The sequence below is a fragment of the Cupressus sempervirens genome, chromosome 6 (assembly GCF_028749045.1).
Source record: "Cupressus sempervirens isolate cs-2001-9-10 chromosome 6, ASM2874904v1, whole genome shotgun sequence".
Taxonomy (NCBI): Eukaryota; Viridiplantae; Streptophyta; class Pinopsida; order Cupressales; family Cupressaceae; genus Cupressus; species Cupressus sempervirens.
Window position 1 is genome coordinate 327,659,509 of NC_143123.1, and position 25,274 is coordinate 327,684,782.

Below are 25,274 nucleotides of genomic sequence, written 5' to 3' on the forward strand. Positions count from 1 at the left end.
GCACTCTATCTCTCTCTCTCTCTTTCTTCTTAGGCTTTTCATGCCTCATTCATAATGTCACAATGGGTTTTCTTTGCTTTCCCCTTTCCAAATATCTTGTCTCATGGTGTTGGAGCTTGAAGCTTTCTCTCTCCTATTTTATGGTAATATCTTTTCATGCATTTACTCACTTAGATTCTTTCCTGGTATTGCTTATTTACAGATTTCTTTTTCCATTTCTAACATGGTATCAGAGCAGTTTAATCTTTGTTTTGAGTGTTTGCATGAAGGTACGATTCGAAGGAGACTCTTGAGAGAGATTTCATTAATTTCTTCTTTAATCTTCTTAAGATGGAAAAAATTGATTTTTTTTTGGATTTGGCTAGTTTACCGCCAAACCCGATTAACTTTTGTGTTCTCTAATTTGTGCAAGTTACTTCTTATTTTATATTAGTTTTTCATCTAACCCCCTTTGGCAGGCTTGCTGCCAAAAGGTTTTCCTATCTAGATATCCTTTTTACTATGATCTAATCACTTCCCAACAAAGTCATTGTGAATCTGAATAGTAGACTAAGGAAATGATGTACGCACAGCAAGCGCCGCAAGAAGTTTGGAGATCGCCGGACTTTACAGTCCAGCGACAAAGCGCGAAGGAGGAGGACGAGTATTCGCGGCTCATAGAGGTCATGGAGCGCTACCATTCGCATGCCGTGTCAGGAAATGAGTGTCGTTCAGTGGTGGTGCAGCGCATCAAGGTGCCCGTGAGCGTTGTCTGGTCCGTGGTGCGGTGCTTCGATGAGTCGCAGGCTGACAAGCACTTTGTGCGAAGCTTCTATTTGCGAGGCGATGGAGATCTAAAGGTTAGATTTCTCAGAGAAGTTAGGGTTGTTTCAGGGATTCCTATGGCTACGAGCACCGAGCGGCTTGAAATTATTGATGAGGAGCGGCACATTTTTAGTTTCCGGATCGTCGACAGAGATCACTGGCTGAACAACTATCGATATGTGACAACACTTCATGAGGCGCCTATTCAAGGCCAGCTTGGTATAATGGCCGTGGAGTCTTACGTTGTGGAGGTACTAGATGGAAATAAAAAGGAGGACACCTGCCTATTTATTGATACTATTGTTAAATGCAATCTGCACTCGCTCGCTCAAATCTCACAGCACCTCAAGGCGCACCAAGTTCTGTTACTAGATCAACTACAATCTCTTATTTTGGTAACTTTTCTTGTCTTTTCATGCAAGATTCTTTTTCTTTTTTTTAGCTCTTGACAAAAGCATCTTTTGCTTTTATCATTGCCTTTTGTCAACCTATTTTTGGCATGGAATCATTCATTGCTTTTATCAATGCCTTTTGTCAATCTATTTCTGACATTTTATCATTCATTGTCAGACAACTCCAACTCAAGTATAATATTTTACTTTAAATCTCTCTTACTCCTTTACGTGATTTTAAGTAAAAAAGGAGAAGTTAAGGTTTTTTTTGAGAACTTTTCTTAGAATTCAATATTAAAACTAATTAAAGTTTTATTATTTCTTTTTTTTGTACTCTATTGCCTTCATTATTTAATGATTTGAGTTAATTGATCTATATGCACATAGTTATATCTTTCTTAATGTTTTATTCCAATCTTCGAGGCATATGTATGACGAATATGGGGAGATCTTTTCTAGCCCCATGACTTTATGTTTTTATTACTTTGAGATTATATTTTGAACCAAGGTATTCAACATAAAGCTAATTATTCTATATATATAAAAAAAAAGGAGGTAATCATTTTTCTAGCATCAAGCTATCATTTAATAATTGTAATTGTGTGATTTCATACTATGATATTTTAAGTATATTTATTCAAGTATATATGGGTGCACACATATATACCAAGATAAATATACAAGCTATTATAATTTTCATACCCATGTTTACCCTTAATGGAGTTTTATACCTGATATCTATATTTAGTTGATCTTCCTTAAATCATTTTACATAATTGAATTATGAGTAATCTTACACATTTGCCTTCATTGTGCTATTTTGACGTGCCCATAGTTGCACTTTTATGCTTTTATAGCATTGTTCTATGCCCATGTTGGCACTTTATGGTTTTATACCAATGATCTACATGATTTATATGATATATTTTTTGAGTTGCATAGGGAGCCAATTTTTTCAAGGATAACTATGTAGGTCCCCTCAGTATAACTGATACATAGTTTCCTTATCTGGCCCATGGAGTATCCCTCCATCCTATATTGGTATGCACTCATTTTATATGGAGTTTCCCTCCATTTGATCCTATATGTTCCATTTTGATAGGATAATATATTTATGGAGTTTCCCTCCATTTGGTTCTATTGGTTCCACTTTGAAAGGTTGATATTTATGGAGTTTCCCTCCATGTTGTTCCATTTTTGCTCCTCAATGAAGAGGATGCTATTATTGGAGTTTTCCCTCCATATTCAGATGATTTGTTCCAATTTGAAGGCTATATGTTGTTACACCCTCATAATCCATTCGTTTGAGTATCCTAACAAAAATCATGATAATTCTAATTTGATCAGCATGTCTCTCGTTTACTTTATTTTCATATATTAATGTGATAATGATCTACATACTTTATTGCTTAGATCATGAGTCATGCATGTTATGGATTGATCACCCATTAACTTGCAGTGGGATGATTCATTAAGTGGACTGTCTATATCCACATGATTGATGCAATGTTGATGCACATATCATTAGTTGGCCTTGTATGTGGTCATTTGTGCATTAGTATAATATACTTTTCATGAGAGCATTGATCAAGCTTTTTACTCAATTTTTCCTTGTTGACAATTTTTTGAGCATATACTTTATCTTGATATCAGGTTATCTCCATTGTTTTGTGGTAACATGTTTTACTCATTGTTTCTCTATGAGAGTTTTACTATCCTTATTCAAAAGGATTTCGAATTTGCATATATGATGGCATTCTACTTGTGGATATTTGTCTTGTTTTTTGTTCTCTATTTTTTTTCCAGGTGATCCATCAAGGAACCTTCTCGAAGATGTGTCTATGCTTCCACTTGATCACATTCAAAGGACTCATGTACTTCTCTTGGATCTGCAAATGTACCATACGGCTTGAAGACAATCAAATTACTTCATATTGAAGATTAAGTTGCAGATTTTTGTAAATTATGGGTTTAATACCCTTTGATGTAATTACCCCAAGTAAAGATTAAAGGGGGGTGTTAGAAGTTGTAATCTTTCCTTGGTGTGTTTATAAACCAAGGTTAGAACTCCTTTTTTTATTGTTATAATATATTAGGATATAAGCCAAGGTATCCTAATATATTTCTTTTTTGTCCTTTTTCCACTACATCTTATTTTGTCATCTAGTGGAATATGTGAGGACAAATATTTATTGTAATTTCTAATTTTAGATTATTCCTCCTTAAGAGGAATCTCACACTTGGCCTCACACACTTATGAATGGTGGCATTCATAGACATGGGAGTTACATTCTAACTCCTCTCTCTCATCTCTATTTAAGAGATGACCCTCCTCTCTCATTTACAATGAGGATTCTTCCTCTTCTCATTATTGTATGAGCATTGCTCTCTATCTCTCTCTCTCTCTTTTTCTTCTTAGGCTTTTCATGCCTCATTCATAATGTCACAAGGGGTTTTCTTTGCTTTCCCCTTTCCAAATATCTTGTCTCATGGTGTTGGAGCTTGAAGCTTTCTCTCTCCTATTTTATGGTAATATCTTTTCATGCATTTACTCACTTAGATTCTTTCCTGGTATTACTTATTTACAGATTTCTTTTTCCATTTCTAACAGAAATGTACAAGTGCACACCTCCAAGAGGTGTGCTCGAGCCCTAGGTCTATATAACCTGGGACCCTCCTTCCTTCTTACCTCATTTTCTTTGCTCTGAGTCTTTTTCATTTGCATCACCACAGCTCCTAAGGTGTGTTGATGCACCTCCTTCACTCCACCTTCCTACATAACATAAAAAACATTAAACACCAAGTTAAAGGTGCATAGCTGCACACCTATTCTTGAAATAATCTTGTTTAAAATCATTAAAACACTTTAAACCTAAGTAAAGGTACACACCTATTTAGGTGTGCAACTATGCACCTTTATACCTATAAGCACCCCTTAAGGAAGGTAAAGGATACACATTTAGTGCACCCCATGAGGTGCACTAAATGTACACCCTTTGTGCTTACAAGTATTCTAAGGGTACGCACCTAGTATACCCCATCAAGTGCATAAGGTGCACACCCTTAATAAAATTTTGCATAAGAGATAGTACACCTAGCACACCTCTGAGATGTGGCAAGTGTACTCTTTTTTGTATATCAAGATCAGGATAGATTTTTTAATAGTTTTCATCAATTAGGATTTGTGGGTTTTTTCATTTCATTATTAAGGTTTGTTTTAATTAATTTTTCTTTGACTTGAGACTAATAGATGTTGATTTTGTGCACATTCAATGGCTTCTTCATCATCCTCCCTCACTAAAAAGATGGCCCCAAAACCAATTATTTTCAAGTTTCAAGGTGTTCTAGCAAAGTCACGATTCCAAGATGACTATTTAGATATTAGGAACACTAAACTTGGTCATACATACTAGAATGCATTCCTAGTCTTATGTAACAAACCTAAAAAAATATCCCCATTGATATCTTCTCTTATTCAATTGGGAGTAGTCAACATTGCATCACACCTAGTATGAGTATAGTCCTCGAAGCTGATCATGACACTAGAAGAGAACTATGTCTCTAAGGTAAGGTTCATAAAGAGTATAAATGGAGATTGTACTAGATCTATGACCTAAGAACATAAAGAAGGTATTCCATCTCTCAAGAGTAGATCAGTTTATCTAGTTAACCTATCACCAGGTGAGAAGATGGTATAGGTAACATGTAGAGGAAGCATCTAAAATAATCCAATCCTCATACCTCATTGAGAAGACTCCTCTGGGGTGTAAAGTAGGAAAAGTTGACATAAAAAGGGGTTACATGAAAGAGGATATTAGATATTCTATAATACTTTTGAGTAGAGTTATGGCATTACCAAAATTAGGACAACTAAACATATGGATGGTACACTTTATTGAGACTATCAAAACAACAAAGATGCCAAGATTGGGCTTCCATTCTTAGTGAGAACTTGGATGAGTAGCAGGTGATGGTTAAGAATAATTGTAAGTTCTACATGACATCCTATTTGGTGTACCTATTAGCTACAAGGGCAACATACTATCCTCTTCAAAAAGGGTAGCATGCAAGATGCTAATGCATGGCCCTATATAATATATCCCCAGTTGGTGAAGAAAAAGCTTGCAGAACACAGCAAGGAATACAAGATAGTGAATAATGCTTTTTTTTTTAAATTATCTAGTTTATTGAAGGGGATTATGTGAAAAGGATGACAGATGAGGCAGCGAAAAAGATTTTGAAAGTTGGCACAAATTACATCCAATTTTAAACATTCACTTATTTGAGGGTAGTGGGTACGACTATCAATCCCTGGAAGCTCCCTAGGTATCCAAGTGATAGACTTACATTGTTGGAGATTGTTCAACAACTCTTGTTTGCTTACGACAAAGTAAGGAAGTAGCACAAGATAACCTGGGTGTGGCCTAATACTATAGGACTATTTAGTGTGTTCTAGAGATAGGATATTCCATCTTTTGAGCTTGATTGGGATCAGTATTCCCTGGAGGAATATAACTCTCCTCATCCTTATTTTGATAACATTGGAAGGGTGCAGTATTTAAACATTCCAACATGAAGATGCAATTCAAGACCACTGGATGAATGTAGTAGATGACTACGATATCTAAATAAGGGATTATTGTAGGATGACTCTCTATCTGGCAAGCAGTGCTTTGAAGATAAAGGTTCCTTTAAAGTTAGTGCAACAAGATACTAAGGATGTCCTTGACCCATTTTATAATAGAGACAAGCTTTTTGATCGATCCATTATGAATGTTGAGATTGATAAAGAAGAAAACTTAGATATTAATCATAGGGCCAAGCATGTCATCAAATTGACTAAGGATAGGATCAAAAGACCATTCAAACTAGATCCAATTCCTCATGCAATAGTCTTCCACACTATAGCCCACCCAATATGAGGTAGAGGAGCTAAGGTAATAGTACCCACTTTTATAGATCAATCCCTAGTGAGGCCAGAAATAGTGCACCAACTTGATAGAGAAGTTGGATATTATAGGGCTCAAAAGGGTAAAGGCAAGAGGAAGAGAAATTCTCACCAACAAGCTAAGCTAGAAAAGGAACCAACTCAAGCACCACCACAATAAGGGGAAGAGAATGTACAAGGGTTAGAGAATGTAGAAGCTATGCATACCCAAGGTAATCCTCAAGTGCCATCATGATATCAAGGGCAAGGAGGAGTTGAAATAGAAGTACAAGAAGTTTATCCACCTCAATAATAGGTGAAATCCTCCCCATCAACTCCTAAAAGAAGAAAGATCAAGACTTTAGTCAAGAGGATACAAAAGGTGATTAGGGAGTTATTCCTTTTCCATCAATACCAGAGGTTATCCCAGAAGAAAGGGAAGAAAAGGATGATAAGGACAAAGAAGATAATCTTCCTTTGATTTAGAGGACTCATCTTGCTAGAGCCATAGAGTTGGAATGGAGAAGAAGATCCATAATTACACCACCATCCATTATTGAGCAGCCTATTCAATCTACCACTTCAGAAGATGAGCTACAACAATGGATTGATGAGCAAGAGGGTGAAGGGACTGATGTCTTTCAGATGTCAAATTTTGATTTTATGTCGGTTGGCATTGAACTGGTGGGAGATAAGATAAGAGATACTCCAACTAATCATCCTCAATAGGAGTATTGGAGTAAGTTTCCATCTTAGCCATAAGGACATGAAGTAGCTCCACAATCACTAAATCTAGTTACATTTTGCATGGATAAATGTTTAGCTACTCCTCTCCCTCTGAGAAATGAAGAAGAATAGGTCAAATCTAGACAGGAGGAAGAGCCACAACAAATACCTTCCAATGAAGTGTTAGATGAAGGGAAAATATGTGGACTCAACGGATGTAGAGAATCATGATGTGGATCTCTCAAAAAAGGAGAATATTTTGGAGAGGAGTGATAAGGGGAAGAGCATAATAGAGAAAAATCCTTTGTCATCAAAAGGTAAGTCTTTGATGGGACATATTCTAAGATGGTTGAGGAAAGAGGTGATTAGAAACAAAAGGTAGAAATATTCCACTAAGGAAGAGGATATGAGAGAATTGAATGAAGTTCTCAAGAAACCTAAGTCACTACCAAAAGATGCACATGCATTGGCCTTTATCATGAGTGATCAAAATCAAGATTATTTTTCTCATGTTGCTATCCCTCCTCTACATGCAGATGTTAAGGAATTGACTCCAAAAGATTAACAAATCAGGGAGGTTATGCTTGGGAAACATGTATTAGAAACTACCAAGTTAATGATGACAACTAGAATTAAAAAGGTGTTTAGGTAGTTAGAACAAGATGACACAGAATTGATAACAATTTGGAAATAGAATGAGATCCTAAAAATATATTTGAACAAAGTTGTTGGTCCCTTATATCCTAAAAATCCTAAGCAGACTTTGAATGAGACACTAGAGAAAAGAGATAAAGAGACAGTACAACTAGACCCATTTTTGAAAGCTTGTCAGCAATGACAAGAAATTTTTGAAGAGAAAGGTGTGCAGATTACACAAGGAAATCTTAAGCTGCTACACCATATGTAGAGAAATGAAGATAAGCTAGTTTCTATTTTGAATCAATATTTTGGTTTAATGGATGAAGTGCATACCTAGGGTAAGGACCCACAAGCACTATAGTTGATCAAGGGTAAAAGGTATCAGATGTTAATGGATGTATATATAGTAGAGGAGTTAGATAAAATTAATGATTGGATAGAGAATATTTCAAATGGAAATAAAGTTATGGAAACATTACATGCAGATATTTATAAGCTCAAGGATCAAACCAAAGAGAAAATTTTGGAGATAGAGAAACATTATATTGATGCATGTTTAGAAATTTTTGAAGATAATTCAAGGGACAAATTGATGATGGTAGAAGCACTTGTTGGAAAATTCTAGAAATTTTTTGAAGAAGCTTCTAATGATGATGATATTAGACAAGCATTCATGAGTGAAGAAGCATTACTAGATTTAGATGTGAAACTAGGAGATTTTATAGAGACTTGCATCGAGGTGGGCAACTATAGGCAGAAAGTGAAGGACAAGTATGAAGCCTTAGATTTTCTAGATGTAGCTCAAGTCACCAATATTATTGAAAAATTCAAGAGAAAATACCTAGACATAGCTCCGGTATGAAGGGGAACAAAACCCATAACCTAGAATTTTAGTTCTGATACTTGGTGAAATTTTTTATTTTTTGAACTTGCTTCTAAGGTGCACAAGTGTGCTAGGTGTGTAGGTGCACTGCTTCTGAGCTACACTTTTTCAGAGGTGCACTAGAAGTTTTTGAAGAAGTCAGAGGTATGCCAACAATCAACTGCCAATTTTAAATCTAGAGTTTTCCATGCATTAGGAACACATTATGATAGTAGTTTAACTCCTATAGACACCTAGTGAACATAGAGCTTCTATTTTTGGCACTTCCAGACACTTCTACATCATCTAAAGGCTTTCTTCTTCTTATTTTCCCATGCTTTCTTTATTTTAAGATATGTAAAGGTTCATGCATCCATTTAATGATACAAATATGGATAGAGTCATATTAAGCACCAATTAGAGAGTTAGTTTATACATTATTAGATTTTTTTTATGAGTTTAGAAGCATATGTTTTCATAAAGATATCTCTCACTCTCAACAAAAATTGAGGAGAAGATTTCTTATAAATTTAGAAATGTAATATGTATTTGTGGCCTTTATTTTGATGCAATAATATATTCTATTGGCGCTCACATTTGGAGTGTAGTGATTCTTACCTAAGTGTGTTATATTTTGTACTGTATGTTCATAGAATGTAATTGAGCCAATAGTTTTATTGAGCTATTTTGATTGTGCGATCTTTTAATTCTGGTGTTTGCTACAGGTCTACAATTTTTTCTGATGTACTTAGTTTGAGAAGAGATCACCTTTTGTTCCTACATAGCTTTTGTCTTGCATGAGCATACTTTTCATGGCCTTGTAATTTGATGAAAAGTGAAACATCTTACAGTTATTGAATTCCCATCGATGATTATATTAGTGGAATTAAGGAAGTATTGCTCCTATTTTCATTGGTTACCTACTAATCTTTTCAAAGGATAAACTTGCAAATGTGTTTTTATCATGGCTTATGTCCATTAGGATTTTAATTTTCATGTTATTTTCTTAAATTTCTTGTTACCCTATCTTCACTATATTCTTTACTAACCCTTGGCTAATTTAGGAATTGATATAGTTGCATTGTTAGATTGCATTCATTATATATATATATATATATATATATATATATATATATATATATATATATATATATATATATATATATATATATATATATATATATATATATATATATATATATATATATATATATATATATTTCTTTTTATGTTGTTGTTATTTTGAGATAGAAAGAAGATTCAAAATCTTATCTGAATTGATTAAGAACTAGAAAAGGCCTCCTCATGAACACTCACATTTATCTTCTATTGAGCGGATTCCAGTAGGTTGCAAGATCACCCAGAACCTTGGAGTTGATCCCAGATTAACTTTTCAGGAGAGGAGCTCAAAAAGATTCTTGTTGTTAAGCATCATGTAAAATGACAACTCAACAATAGAAAAATTCATCCTTATCATTGAAACTTCTAAAACAATATTTATTTTCACTAAATTTCAACCTCAAATTAAACCTTTTCAAACTATTATCCCTTTCCATCTCTTAATTAATACTACATGCACTTGGTCAATACTAGGTTCAATTAACATTGCAAATACTTAATTAATGTTATACAATCTTCATTTCCTTATTAAGTGCTTGCTAGAAACTATTATAACTCAATTAATATTATACATCTTTATTCACTAACCAAATTGTCTTTCCTAAACATGATCTCAACACTTAATCAAATGTTGTCAAACCAACACTATGTTGTCTAAGTCTAACTCATTCAAGTTCCCATTGAATACCTTACACTTATCAACACTTACATCATCATATTGTCTTCAAATCCTCTTCATCAATCAAATGATATGACACTCTAATGAATTATCATAATGTCTCACCAATTAAGGCTTTACATGAAAGCTAACATAAAAACTAATATAACACACTCATATAAATTTAACAAAATTATCAGTTGGAGCTAAGAATCTCCCCCTTTAGCATTGATGAAAACACATACATACATTAAATATCATTATGAAATAATCTCATATACCAACGCATCTTCAAATATTTTTCCCCATTCAATTTCTCTACAACTCCATGATATCTACGTTAGGTTCTCTTTTCTCACTCTACAACATATGCTCCAAGAATTTATCTTCTTTGACTATCTCTCCCCTCTTGGGTGTGCTCCATCATTCTTTTAACATCAACTCCATACATACATATGCAACTCATAAGATCTCCCTTTCAAAAAATAATAGTTTGTTTGTTTCTTAAGCATACAGATCCCTTTAACTTAGTCATCTCCCTTTACGAGTATCATCTCCCCCTTTACTAATATTTATTTCATGCATACCTTCCTTCTTTTTCTACTCTTATTATTCTCCCCCTTTGACAACAATTCCAAAGGTACATATAAGCTTCGATGAAAAACTTATAAAACTTTTTAGTTATACCTTATATCTTACATGTACTAAATAATTCTTTTTAAATGCAAACTTTCCACAACTCTAGGAATAGTCATAAAGAGTTCAAACTCTTGTTTCAAATCCAGAAAGATATTCTAATCATCCATGAATTCATGCAACATGCATCCTTTCTTAGTGAATCTTGGATAGGGGAAGGACCCCTAGATTGCCTCTTAAATACTCAAAAGCATCCTTAGGCAATGGCTTGGCAAATATATCTACAATATTCTCCTTAGACTTCACATACTCCAATCTAACTTTTTTTTTGAACTTATTCTCTTAAGTAGTGATACTTGATAGACATGTGCTTGGTTTATGCATTACAAGACTCTTTGATATGTTGACAGCACTTGTATGGTCACAATCTAGATAGTAATGTAATCACCTAAAAATGGTCATCTAGACTATTAGCTCCCTTTTCAACATTTTGGGTAAATTAATTTAATCACTTACCTAAGCCAAATTGCTAATAATCAATTTATTTGATTATAACCTATAGTTTTACTATGCTGTCCTATGTTCATTATTTGATTAAAAGAACATGTCCCCTTTTAATTAAATAAAACACCTCATTCTTCTAACCCACTTAAAGTGCACACATAAAGTCCTTTTTTTATTTTTCAATTAAAAGAAAAGGCTTGTGAGACTTTTGTCTTATATGACAAGTCAACTTATATTCTATTGGTTGACTTGTGTGTGCACATGGATCACACCTATTTTTGAATTCCACCGTTGATCATCCACCATCTTCATCTTCATCTCTACTGTCCGTATGACTTTAAAAAGAAGAGAGCTTTCCCCCTCAAAGGATCCATTCTCATTTTAAATATTGTTATGCTGCAAGTTTTTTAACAGGTTTCTTTGGAGCTTTGTGAAGAACTTCTATTGCTTGTCTACATTCTCTCATACCATAGCATTTTAGCTTAGATTCATGTTGCATGTTAGTTTAGCTTCTATTTTACAATAATCTATCTCACATAGCTTAATATTTGGATTGTAACACTCTCATCCATGCTTAGAATAGCTGCATCTTGCATTTTCATTCTAGTTTAGTCTTCCATCTTGCATTGCATACTTGAGGGATTCCTTGAAGATATTTGCAGTCTTGCTCTTGTCTCAAAGAACCTCTCGTTGCATGGTTTACTAGCAAGAAGCACATTTCTAAGGCTAGGTTGAGAGCCTTCATGCTTGAATACTAGATTCTTGCACTACGTGGATAGGGAGCTCTAAGCCAGCATCTAAATATTCCAACTCATGGAATCGTTTGGATAGAATGGTTTAGAGTGTGTGACACATTTTGAGTGTACATTTTTGGCGCCCACCATGGGGCTTGAATCAAGTTTCTAGCTCCATTTTCTTTCATTTATTATATCTAATTTTTTATAGCAGCATATTGGATCTAATCAATTGCTTTTTTAGAATTATCACTTTGGTTTTAAGGCCAACCCATAAGTAGATTGGTTTGAAGGCCAAAAACTTAGTTGGTTTAAAGATTTGATCATATCTTTTAAACCACTTGGATTTTGGTTCTAAAATGTTTTTCTCATGTTGGGTATGTGTTCAAAATGTTTCAATCCAATTTTCAAAGTATTTTGACATTATTTGGGGGAGTTATGATTTTTTCTTTATTTTTCATAAAAAGCCATTTTTTATCGCAAATCAGTGCATTTTTTGGAAAAACTTACATTTTCAGAAAGGTTATTTAATTCTAAGAGGGGTACTCTCTTTTTTTTTTGACTTTTGAGGTCGTATTAGGGATCAAAAATTCAATTTGATAAATTTGGCTTGTTTTGACAAAATCGGTCTCTAGGGAGCAAATGAAGAGATTTTTTTGAATTTGTTACATTTTTGGAAAGCTCTCTAATTTTTAGTAGGGGTCACTTCTTTTTATTTTTGTTTTTGGATCCGAAATAATAGCAAAAAAGTATAATATTATTGACTAGATCAAAAGCAAAGAGTAAAAATGAGAGCATTTGTGATTAGTTTGCCCTTTCTTTGCATACACTTGATTGGAAGATAACTTGGATATTTGAGGCAACTAACCACTTTTTATTTTAGTTTTTTATGTTATTTTGCACTAACTTGTGGTGCTAACAAGTTGTGATTGCAGGTTGCCCTCTTTGTGAAGAAAAATTGAAACCTTGCATATAAAAGAACGCACGTCAAAGCTTCAAATGTGCAAGGGCTACTAACATTGTTTGCAAGGCTGCCCAAAAGCATAAAAACCCAAACTTGCTTGATTTTTTGTTTTCATGTGAGGCATTGACTAATTGTTAATTTTTCATAGGCACATAAAACTTGTGATTGGAGTTTTTTGGTAATAGGAGAGTATGCTCTTCATCCTTGTGGTGAATCAGAAATCTTGACTTGCCATTTGGTTTCAAAAGCAATGGGTAACTGAATCTTCCTGACATTTTTGGGAGAAAATGATTGAAATAGGAGAGTATGCTCTTCACCCTTATAGTGAACCAAAAATCTTGACTTCCGAAGTTGATCCACTTTGTGCAGCTAGAATCCTTTAGAGGGCCAACCTGAGAGGAATGACCCAAGTGGGGACAAGTCGATTACTTAGCTCTCCCAACCCACTATAAACTCAAGGCTACCAAGGACACAAAAATTTGATAGACATAGTGTTTTTCTTCACCTAGTGTGATCGCTTATGGGATTTTGACCATAGGGAGATCACTAGGCAAGAATGCTTAAGGTACTCTTGTGGTTACAAGATCAGTTACTCAGCACAAGGTGAGGTGTCCCATGATTGGGAGCAAGAGGAACACTATGAATGGAAGCCCGATCTAAAAACTCCAAGTTAGTAACTACCCTTTTTAGCCACTCAACTTCTTGGTGCAAGGATCGATCCTAGTGGACTACCCAGATCACTCCAAGATTTACACTCACCATATGTGTTCCCTTGGTTGTGCTTATGGCACTTCCATGACAAAGCCAATATCTCTTGTGGGAAACCACTTGGTGTGAGGCAAAGGAGCATCAAGCGTGGACCAAGTTGTTGAGTGATGAACCATAACTCTAAGGTAGATTGCTTGGCTATTATTTTTCAATGTTTTGACCAGTGTTAACATTCTTGCAACATAAACATTCCGATAAAAATTTGTTAGGAAGGTTGTTCTAATATCCCAAATGCGTATTGACAAGGTTGTTTTTACCCTTGATCAATTGTTTTGAGACATGTTAAAAAACTTACTGTTTGAAAACCTTGTTGTTTACTGATACGAACTGAAACGAAACACTGTTTGATTGAAATAACTGTCTGATTGACAAATTGCAACAAACTTCAAACCAAAAATTGACTTTTTTTGCACAAAATTGGCACTCTATCATACGCTTTCACGAGAAAGATTGCGCAACATATTTTTACCCAAAAGTCTGTCGCATGTCAGTAGTAAATTCTGTCACACTGTGTATAAAATTCTATCGCACTTAGTTCAAATATCTATCGCTTAGACAAAAAGTGTCGCACCCTTCTTGAAATTCTATTGCGCAACACTATTTGCTAAAGTTATGTCGCCCTCCTTTTGAGAAAGTATTGCCTAGAGACATTTTTGGGTCAAAAACAAAGTTTTCAGTTGGATTTATTTGGTCTAAGGAGCGTCACATTGGTCACCCTTGATCCTGGTTATGTATCAGTATGTGAAGAATTTTTCCTAGGTTGAAAAGATGGGTTTAGTCCGTCAAATGTAAGTCTTGAAACATCTTGATGAATCACTTGTCAAAATTCAGCTCTTATTTTATTCTAGCTATCTGCTATTGAGCTTCTCGCTCGTCCGCTAGGCTCGAGTCACTCATGCTATAAGATCTTGAGCACTGTTTGACAAGCCATCTATCACATTTTGACAAGTGACTAGTCCTGATCGTAAAAGCTTCAAATTCGGCTCGCTTTTCTTGTCCTACTAAACAAAGACAACTCTTTACATGCCGGTCACAACTAGATATCAAGTTGGTAATAGTAGCCACACACCTTTTGTTTTCAAGCAATTGGAAACACCACCCAAACGTCCTCGCAAGCAAACTTGTGATAAGAATCTCGACTTTGCTCAAACAAAAATGGCCAACATTCGGCACAACCCACTTTATAGTTTTGAAAATCCATTTGGTACACCCTTTGAGACACCTAAGGATACAAGTAGTATAGTCACTATGGTGCACCCTGATGAAATTAAACGTCGCTTAGAAGAACAAGCACGTGAAACCCAAAAGACTTTGGAGGCTATATACGCTATGGAGAGAGAAAATTAACAAGTTGAAACTGACAATCAGGCGCGCTATGAAGGATGTAAAGGAACTTGTCCTCGAAATCTGTTTGAGAACAATGATGGTAATCACATGCCTCCAAGGACTCCTAGAGCTACCACTGGCGCATGTCCTTCACCTAAACCATCTCATCATGATAGTGATGAAGAAGTAACTAGCAAAGACGTGATCAAATTTCAACAAGATGGCTTCGCCCAAAAACTAATGCTCAGAGCTTTAGAGGAAAATGGAGACCAATACTTTCGATACATGGCAGCTAGGGGATGGAAACTCCCTCAAGGTTTTAATGTTGAGCATATTATTCCAAAATGAGAGCCCACTGAGGCTGAAATCTTAAGGGAAGAAATACAGGAACTAAGGAAACAATTTTCACAACTACAAACTTTCAAAGAGCCACCTAAAACATCATTTGTTGAATCAATTTGCGCTCTTCGATTTGATAGGAGTCTATACATGCTACCATTTCCTAAGGATATAGAGGTTCCTAAGTATGAAAAATATGATGGAAATGGTGATCCTCACGACCATGTGAGACATTTCTATGCTATTAGCATGGACTTTATGCATGAAGACACCTTTCTTATGCATCTGTTCCCCAGAAGTTTGAGAGGACAAGCCATGGAATGGTTTACCAAATTGAGTCCCCCTCTCAAGACATTTGATGAACTCACACAATGCTTTATCCAGAAATATTCATACAACATTCAACATCCTGTGACTATGCTAGACTTATGCAACATCAAACAAAAACCAAGAGAATCTTTTGCAATATACCTTCAATGATGGAGATCTTTATACTCTTGATATCCTCGGCAAGTGCTTGAGGCATAAAAAATTGACATTTTTGTCAATATGCCTGTACCCAAATTATATTTTGATCTAAGAAAATAGTTATTCACATCCTTCAATGCCATGGTGGAAAGTGCATATCACATTGACGATGTTGCTATCAAAAGAGTTGACATTTCCATAAACAAGGATAGAGTTAACAATGGAAACGGTAAAGACAAAGAAAAACCTTAGAACAAAAACAAGTATTTTGTCAATGATGGAGTAGTGGACACTCCTAAGACTAAGGAGCTTGCATTTAACCTTTCCCATGCCATCTATGCAACAAAACAACAAGAAGATTCAAAGCCAAAACCCTGTGACAAAGGCTCTAAATTTGTGAGGAAGTGACGTGTTTACACACCTATGGTTAAACCTTATGAAGTGGTTTTAAAAACCTTAATTGCAAAAAAATTGGTTACCTTACCAGACAACTCACGTGCTTATGATCCACCCATTAGACCTCCATGGTGGAGAGAAGATCATACTTGCAGCTATCACCAAAGTAAAGGGCATAACACAAAAAATTGCTTCAAACTCAAAGATGTAATTCAAGACCTCATCGAAGCTGGCAAAGTTGTTACAAATGGCCTTGTTAAAAATGTTGACCATAAGGCTTTCCAAAAACCATTACCTGAATACAAAAAGGATGAGACCTCAAGGGTAGCTACCAAAAAGAATCATGACACCAAAATTAGTGATGCTTATGCTAACACTGATAATGTTATAGGCATGCTTGAGCCCATTGAATACATATGTATGGCAAGCTCCAATAATGACAACTAGCCAAATTATGACACTGAAGATGAACAACCAAGAGTGGTCTTAAGGACATGATCCACTCCTCAAGATCATATTGATACTAGACCCAAGGTGGTACTCCGAGTGGCTGAGTCTTCATCTTCTCAGGATGAACCACTTAACACTGTCACTAGGGGGCAATCTAAGGTTGTCCTAAAAGTTGCTAATAATCCTAAAAATGCTTCATCATCTAAGCAACCAATTACTTCCAAGATCTCCAACTATGATCTTGTTAGCCAACTGCAACGCACACAAGCACAAATCTCCATTTTTGAATTGCTAGAGTTATCTCCTTTGCACAGGGATATCCTTGAGAAAGCTTTGCCTTCGGCAAACATTCCCATGGATATTGATGCGGAACAATTCCAAGCTATGGTGAACCACATCTCCTCGCCTCACTATCTCACCTTTTCTGAAGAAGATGATCAAGCTCTCAGTCATCCCCATAACCTTGCTCTTCATGTCGAAGTTCAAATCTTTCGTACCCGTGTTTGTCGAGTCCTGATAGACAATGGTGCAGGGTTAAATATCATTTCATTCAATGTAATCCAACAGTTGGGCATGTCTAAATTTGTCATCGATCCTAAGCGTAAGATCACTATTAAGGCCTATGATGAGGTTGAAAGGCCTTCTAAAGGTCTAATTGTACTTCTAATCAGAGTTGGTCTAGTTGAGAAGAATGTCATTTTCCAAGTCTTAGACATACCACTTGCATACAACTTGTTGTTGGGATGGCCATGGATTCATGATATGCAGGCAGTACCCTCTACGTACCATCAGTGCATTAAGTTCCCTTTTAATGGTACTGAAGTAGTTGTCCTCGGTGACAACTCCATGTCTATCAACACATTATTTATGTTGAAATGCTAGTCTTCTCATGAGCTAGCACCATCTTTCACAAAATGTGAACAAAAACTGAAAATGATGAGCCTTGGTATGGGCGAATACACTTTGGACTCTATTGCTACCTTACCAATTTCCCCTCGGTCCTATGGGAAACCAACTATTGCAAAGAAGTCTTCTGCTTCTGCTATGACACTTTTTGGCACTTTTGTGCAATCTTCCATACCACTAGAAGCAGAAAAGGAAGAACAGGCCATTAGGGACTAGATCTACAGAGAAGAGGAAGACGATGAGGTTACAGTGACTACTCCTATTTCTCCCAAAAAATATGGAAAAGGCTATAAATTTTTGACAAAAAATGGGCTACCAGGGCCACATGTCCTTAAATGGTTGTAAGAATGCTCTAATTGAACCTTTAAGTCACACTCAAGGTTGTGATACTCAAGACACTGCTGGTCTAGGCTTTGGGCTAAACAATGATATACCAACCTATGATCGAAGATTGCTCATGTCTAGTGAATCGGAGGATGATGACCCTCAAGTAATCACTACCACTTCACAAGATGAAGACTTTTTTCCTCTCACTTCCCTCCTTTGGGGAGAAGAAATAGTGATTTCTAATAATGAAGAAGCTTCTACCTCCCAACAACAAGAACAAGAAGGGTCTACTTCTGAGGACGTAAATAGAGGATGAATTAGGCAGAATATTGCTCATCTCATAGCTAGGGATCAAATTACAAATTCTCATGAGTATGAGTGGGAAAGCCTCTCTGATGCATCTTGAAAACTAGGGGTTGATGTCATTCATGCCTATACAACCCAACTCGATGTAGTCGAATGGTCTATTATGGGGTCAGATGAGTTTGACTCACAACATGTCTTAATGGATCATGCTAGTTCCTCTAGGACTATTCCTGAGCTAGACTCCTTTGCAAAATTTTCTATAGGCTCAACTTCATAGGTCACCAGAGATGACTCCTTCCATGTCAATCACATTGAAACTTCCCCCTCACTCTCGGTAATTCACCCAGATCTCATAGATTGGTCTATCCAAAATCAAAGACCTAAAATATGGTCTTTCCAAAATGACTATGAGATCGCTTGTTATCTAAACGCAATTGAACCTATCATGTCTTCCACCAGCGAACCCACGGTTAACATGATGGAATCAAATATCAAGTACCTCAGTCAAAAAATTAAAAGGAAAAATAAGCGATCAGATGGCAAAAACCACATTGTGGTGGTGTCTGATCCTCAAAAAAGTAAAAATAAAGGCATATCTAATGGTGAAAACCTCTCTGAGGCACCTACAGATGAGGTACTTGGTAGTCTGCCAAGTTATTTCCAAGATAGATCTTCGGTTCTCATTGAACCTACACAACCTATCAACTTGGGTATAGAAGAATGTCCTCAGATTATCCATGTAGCTCAATCTTTGTCAGACAAAGAAAAGACACAGTTTAATCAATTCTTTCAAGACAAGAAGGTCAACTTCGCATGGACATACTCTGATATGCCAGGGCTTGATATAGATCTCATCATGCATCACTTATCAATCTCACCAGATGTCAAGCCTGTCAAATAGAAGTTGAGAAAAATGCATCCACATGTGGCCCTACTGGTCAAGACAGAGTTAGAAAAACTATTGAATGCAAACTTCATTAGGGCCATTGATTATGTAGAGTGGATTTCCAACATTGTACCTATCTCCAAGCATGACAAATCCATACGAGTTTGTATTGATTTTAGAGATCTCAATAAAGTGTTCCCCAAGGATGACTTTCCACTACCAAACATCGATATGATAGTGGACATGACTACGGGTTATGAGATGTACTCGCTCATGGATGGGTTTTTTGGGTATAACCAAATAAAGATAGCTCCAGCAAACTAAGAAAAGATAGCTTTTACATGTGCATGGGGTACCTTTTGCTGGAATGTCATGCCTTTTGGGCTTAAAAATGCTGGCGCTACATATCAAAGAGCAATGACAACCATCTTTCATGATATGATGCATAAAAACATGGAAGACTATGTTGATGACACATTGGCAAAATCGAGGAAATGAGACACACATCTCAAAGACCTTAGTTTGATATTGGACCGTATGGAACAATTCCAACTTAGGCTAAATCCAAAAAAATGTGCCTTTGGTGTCACTTCTGAAAAATTGCTAGGTTATATCATTTCAGCAAAAGTCATTAAGGTTGACCCTGAAAAGGTCCAAGCTATCATGGATATGCCTCCACCAAATACTATCAGTCAACTTAGAGGTTTGCAAGGACATCTACAATCCATAAGAAGATTTATCTCTCAATTAGTTGACAAGGCTCAACCTTTCAATAAAAATCTTCATAAAGGATCTACCCATATTTGGAACAATGATTGTCAACAAAGTTTAGATCAAATGAAAGGCTACTTGGAAAAACCTCTAGTTTTGATGCCACCCATTCTGGGAAAACCTTTGATCTTGTACATTTCAGCTACAGATTCTTCTCTAGGAGCACTCTTAGCCCAAAGTGATGAGATGGGTAAAGAAAGAGCCATATACTATATTAGTCAAACTTTGGTGGCTTATGAACTAAACTATACAAGTATAGAGAAGGCATGCCTTGCTGTAGTTTTTGCCTCCCAAAAACTCCAACATTATATGTTGACCCATACAGTTCACTTGATTGCTAAGATAGACCCTTTGAAATATTTTTTACGTAAAGCTACACTTACTGGTTGCCTTGCTAAATGAATGATGATTCTTTTCGAATTTGACATTTAGTATGTGGAACGTAAGGCAATCAAAGGATAGGCCATAGCTGACCAGTTGGCTAACTTACCACTTGAAGATATAGCACCTATGCAAATTGAGTTTCCAGATGCCTCGATCATGTACATTTCTGACAGAACATGGAAGATGTTTTTTGATGGATCCCATACATAGAATGGAGCTGGAGCAAGGATTTTGTTTGTTTCCCCTCATGGTTATACAATTCCAAAGTCCTACAAACTATTGTTCCCATGTACAAACAATATTGTAGAGTATGAAGCATTAACAAATGGGATCAAAATGGCCCTTGAATGGAAAATAACTGAGCTACACATCTATGGGGATTCTCAACTGGTTGTGAACCAAGTGAATAATGAATATCAAACAAAGGATGACAAGTTGATCCCTTATAAAAAGTTGATAGACGCTCTAAGGAATTATTTTACCTTTGTAACATTCCAACAGATTCGTAGAGCAGAAAACAAGGCTGTTGATGCTATGGCCACCTTAGCATCTATCCTCCAATTGCAAGAACATGAATTGCGATTTGAGTTCCTAGTGGAAGAATTGTGTCATCCAGCCTATGATTCCTTAGATAACCAGGTGATCTACATTGTTGTGGGTCATGATTCCTCTCGCTATGCGGCTATTTTCTCCTACTTACGTGATCAAGTTACTCCTAAAACCCTCACGCACAACCAAAAATGCCAACTCCTTCATAATGCCTCACACTACACTTTGGTCTCTGGTGACTTGTATAGGAAGGGTCTAGACAGAATGTTGCTTAGGTGTTTAGAGCTAGAAGAGTCTGAGAAGGCACTTGCCGAAGTCCATGATGGCATTTGTGGGGCACATTCTAATGGCCTTGCGCTTGCCTAAAAAATTCTTAGGACGGGTTCTTACTCGCCCACCATGCAAGTTGATGTTGTGTGTTATGCAAAGTCCTGTCAGAAATGTTAGCTCCATGGTAACTTGATACATGCTCCCGAGTGAGATTTAATCCCTTCTGTGACATATTGGCCATTTCAACAATGGGCCTTTGACTTGGTAGGAAAGATTCATCCAAGCTCATCCAGTGGTCATAAATTCATCATCATAGCAACGGAGTATTTCACTAAATGGGTTGAAGTTGTACCATTATCTGCTGCTACAGGCAAACATGTTGCCCTATTTATATTGAATCACATCATTTGCTGATATGGTATCCCATCCTCTATTGTTATGGATAATGGAGGGTAGTTCAAAAATAAGGACTTAACATAGTTGTGCAAAAAATTTTGAATTAAGCAACATTGGTCCTCTATTTACTATCCCCAAGGGAATGGCCAAGCTAAGGCCTCTAATAAAACATTGTTGAAAATCCTACACCGCACAGTTCACAAGTCTGGGAAAGATTGGCACTTGCAAATAAATCTGGCACTTTGGGCTTATAGGACCACCATTCGTACTCCTATAGGGGCTACACCCTTTTCTCTAGTCTATGACTCTGAGGTTGTTCTCCCATTAGAAGTTGTGATACCTTCCTTGCGCGTCTCCTTACATAGGTTAATAACCGATGAAGATCATAGAGCTATGCGAGTACAAGAACTGAAAACTCTGGATGAATGTCGCAAGGCTACTTTTGATCACATGAGAGCTTATCAGAAGTGCATGTCTACACAATATAACAAGAAGGTTCACCCCCATGAGTTCCAAGTTGGTGAACTCGTGCTTAGAGAGAATCCAAATAATCAGCAACATCGAGAATAGAAAGGGAAATTTGAACCTAATTGGTTGGGTCCTTACATTATCATAGCAGCATTTGGGTCTGGTGCTTATAAATTGTCTACTTCAAAGGGTGAAGAACTTGCAGAGCCTATCAACATCCTACACTTGAAGAAGTTCTATACTTAGAGGCTTGCTGCTCAACTATCTTGTATATATCTATGATCCTAAAAAAATCTTAAAAATCAAAAAATGCCATGAAAAAAATGATCATCTTAGTGAAAACCTAGCAATAGGTGCTTTGATGTATCACCAAAAAAAATCAAAAATAAAAAAAAAAAACAAAAAAATTGAAAAAAAAGTCCTAAAAAAATCTGTCAAGTGGTGAAAACCTAGAAACAGGCACTACTTGAAACCTTCGCACCTATGTCTATCATTCTCAATCATCCACTTCGCTACACATTTCCTGGCTTGGAATTGTTTCTTGTCCTTGTCTCAAGGGCATAGCTACTTAACCTATTGAGGTATTCTTGTGCATTAGGGTTTCTTTGAAAACTCACAAAATGGTGTTTCTCAACACTTCTCCCACTTTGACATCAAGTGTTTCTCAACACTTTTCAGATAGTTTACCTACAGTCTTCAATGTCGCGATATTTTTCACTATCAGGATCAAGTCTTGAAGAAATGACCAAGTGACTTACACACACGCACTTTAACACTTAAATGACTGAGTTGTGCTGATCTTTATCTACTTTGTGTGCTATCTATGATGATTTCTTTGCCATATGTTCCCTCCCTAATAGTCTTTCAAGGATGTCATTGACTAGAATACTAGGGGCATGGGACATATTTTCTTGATTTCTGCTTGTGGGTATACTTTGTTTGTGTATAGTGTTGTAAGCATTTATGCTTGTCATATTCAACATTTTGACTTAAAAATGTATCATCCTTGACTATTTTGCAAGACTGCACTCAGGGTTTATCCTGGCGCTTATGCCTTGATACAAGTGTAATCTTGCTAAATTTAACTTAGGGAATCTAATCACGTAGTTATCTTGACTTACATGTCTATGATGCTTAGATTGAATTTCCACATACCTATCTAATATCGATCATATTCATATCCTCATAGTTATACTAGTGATGGTTGTATGATCTCATGATGTTCCTAATTAATGCTCAATGATGAAATTAAGAGTCTAAATGTTATGAGTTTCTTGCTAGTAAACCACTTTGCATAGTAGCTTGCATTTTAGGTTCATGTCTTTTTTTCTAGTTGCACATTCCTACATGTGGGAAGAGATCTCTCTCTTCATCTTTTTCATGGACATATCAGCTAGCTGCTTTTACCTTTCACTTCTGCATGTCTTTTCACCTTCTTAATCTTTCGCTACATTTCTTTGCTATCATGTCATCACAAGGGGTTAATCCAAAATCATCACATACGATCTATCCAAGTGTCACATGTTTTCACAAAAAAACATTTAAGTCTTTACCATCCATATGAGAGATCAAAATCAATACACATAAGCATATACACATACATGAGCTGAAAACAAAAAATTGAAATACCACATGAAAGATGAAACATACATTTTGAGACAAGTACACAAGAATATTGCTAAACCCAGTATCTCATATATATATCAAATGTGTCATGATACATATACAAATGTGAGATCCAAAATTTGGATATATGTCTCAAAAATACATGAGGTACAATCAAACCATAGCTATCACTCAATGTCATGTCTAACTGCCACCCTCTGCGGCTGGTGCTGACCCTGGTGGAGGAGCCTGTCTCCTATCTGGTGCCTACACTGTGCCCTCTAATCTACCCGCTTTCTTTGAATAATCAGGAAGACCCTATCTTGGTGGTACCACACTCCTATAGGTGGCATAATAATATGTAGCTCATGCACCATGATGTGTTTCCTCTCACCTCGCAGTATCCTGCTCTCGACGTAGCTCATCTACTTGTGCCTGCTCATCCATTAGCTGCTGATCCCGTACTGTAATGCTCACCTGAGCTGCCTATAGCTCTACCTCCAAGGCACGGATCCTCACACCCTGCTTCTCTCCTTCTGTTGGCTGCTCTATAGGTGCCTCTACCCTCACTACTCACCATCTCCTCAGGGGCACCTCCTCCTCCCCACCATCATCACCATCAGACTCTAATGACTCCTCTGCCTCCTACATCACCTGCACTCGCATCCTCCTCTGCCCTGCTCAGGAACTCTCCCCCTCCATCTGCCTGTTGCCTCTCCTCCTTCCTCTCCCTCTGCCTCCTCCTCCTCCTCCACCGCTGCCTCCACCTCCCATTCCTACAAGTGCCACATCTAGATGTGTAAACCAAGGGAATGGGTGTCTCTGCATCTCATTAATATACCCTAGATCAACCCCTTCATCTGCCACATCTAGGCAATAATCCCAAGGAGTCACCACTAGCGTTGTTGTATCCTGAACTATTATTTGATAGTCCAGCATCGATAGGCATCCCAATCCCTCATCTATGCGCATCTGGGCATAGGTTGTGGTCTCCACTAATACCACCTACTGCTCTACAAACTGCCGCCATACGCAACTGATCACAAACTGCTTCACAATGTCTATACTCTGACCCACCAACGGTCTGCTATACCGCATGTAGTCTAACTCTCATGAATCTGACCACCACTAACACTTCCGATACGGTCGCCATGTGAATGAAATCATCTCATAAAACATGCATCAGTAGTAGGTCACATCTTCACTATGTCTCTATGGGATGAAACCTCTATAGCAAAAAATATAAGGTTGGTTGCCTCTCATGGCTGCACCCGTGGTTGGATCACAGCAATGTGCTCCCAAGCCCAGATCTGTGCTAGCATTGCTCGGCATGCCCATGACCCACCCTCATGGTATACTATCTCATGGATCTCGTGGTACATCTCTACCAATATGGCAGGCCCTCATGCTATCCTATGCGGTTGGGAGATCAGATCATACACTAGTTGACCCCATCCTAGCAAGAAGCCCTTCTGGGCTCGGTCTGTCACCACGGCCTGGGCTACTAAAGATCATAACAAGCTGGGCAAAGGATAATCATATTTGTACTCAGTCATTAATCTCTCACAACTCAGGTGATGGTCCAGAATGGTCACATCCTGGAATAGCTCCTGCACTCACACTTGCCCCTCTATCAGGGTCGTATCATAGTACACCTGTGCCATCATCAAACTTGACATCAGTACACCTGGCAT

The 25,274-nt window shown here is 36.9% G+C and overlaps 1 pseudogene; it reads left to right on the forward strand.

Moving 5' to 3' along the window:
* Window positions 1-557: 557 nt before the first annotated feature.
* LOC149552494 (abscisic acid receptor PYL4 pseudogene) lies at window positions 558-24,050 on the forward strand (annotated as a pseudogene).
* Window positions 24,051-25,274: the final 1,224 nt, after the last annotated feature.